We start from the raw sequence: 1291 nt of genomic DNA on the forward strand, positions 1-1291 counted from the left end.
TTGAAGAAAGCGAAGAAAAAGGATGCTGCTATGGCTTGCTTGTGGCTCTTTCTTCTATTGGCTAGTCTCAGGCATGATAGTTTCAATTTCTTTTGGAAAGCAAGTGCGGCTCAGTCATAAGTGTTAGTAATAGCATGAAGTAAGTTGTCGGTAGCCGGCATTAGGTAAAAGGAAAAGCTTCTCAAAAGCATCCAGAAATATCATAGAATGGTGATCGAGATCACCTTCACGGGAATCATCCTTTGCAAATTGGGGGAAGGGAACCAATCAAGTCACCAAGAAGTTCCCGAAACTTGGTTTAGTATTAAGGTTCTTCTCTTCCAGCGTTTAGTATTCAAGTTCTTCTCTTCCAGCCCCCTGGCCCCTCTCTGATAAGTCAAGTTTTCAAAACGAAAAGCAAATGACAAATCTGGTTCGATGGCTCTTCTCCACTACCCGCTTTACTACTTTCTATTTTTTCTTATGTATTAAGTTTCCCTTAATATATAATTTTATATTACTTTCGATTTGTATATTTGTATTCCTTTGTCGTTTTATATTATGCCTAATACCAATTTGCAATCTTTTTAGTTCGTGCTTCGTCGGCTCCTCCTTTCTGATCACTCTCCCGCCGGAGATTCAAGACCCCCAGGCTCTAGCTCATTTAGCAGGGCTAAACTTCTATCTGAGTCTTTACGAGCAGGATCCGGGATGGGTTACGTTCATTCAGAACGAGCTTAATCACAATACCCCCCTGGAAGACATACCTGGGCGGCTTAAGCTCTTCCTAATGGAAGAAAAGCTCTCTTCTATGCGACAAGATGTCATTCAGGAATTTGTGGTGCTTTATCAAAGAGTAGGGCCTTATCTACCGATCGAGCCCTACTTGGTCGATGAAGCTTCGTTCCTATCTGGACCATATTCACGCAACTGATTCTTTCACTGTTCTCCAAGCGTCTTATCAAGATCTGCGGGAGAATGAGGGAGGATCCGTTTTCTTTCGAAATGCTGTTTCCCACAACCGGGATCTCCTTGAGGCGGAAAGCTCCGCAAGGAGGTGCCTGGAAGTGGAACAGAGGATCCGGTGGGAAGAAATCCCCAAGAGCAAGGCAAGTCTCGAAAGAGCTGAGCACGAGCATGCTCTCGACTTGTTTAAGTCGGAGGATCTTAGAAGGGAATTAGAAAAAAAAAGAGCGGGGTAGCTCAGTAATTCTGATTCTTTTCTCTTCCAGCCCCCGGGCCCCTCTTTCTTTTCTCTTCCAGCCCCCCGGCCCCTCTTTGATAAGGAAAGTTTTCATTTCTCAAATAAAAA

General features: G+C 43.9%; 1 pseudogene; it reads left to right on the forward strand.

The window, feature by feature from the left end:
• The first annotated feature begins 400 nt into the window (after window positions 1-400).
• Window positions 401-1181, forward strand: LOC123178330 (uncharacterized; annotated as a pseudogene).
• Window positions 1182-1291: the final 110 nt, after the last annotated feature.

This window comes from Triticum aestivum, unplaced genomic scaffold, assembly GCF_018294505.1.
Source record: "Triticum aestivum cultivar Chinese Spring unplaced genomic scaffold, IWGSC CS RefSeq v2.1 scaffold142484, whole genome shotgun sequence".
In the NCBI taxonomy this organism is placed as follows: Eukaryota; Viridiplantae; Streptophyta; class Magnoliopsida; order Poales; family Poaceae; genus Triticum; species Triticum aestivum.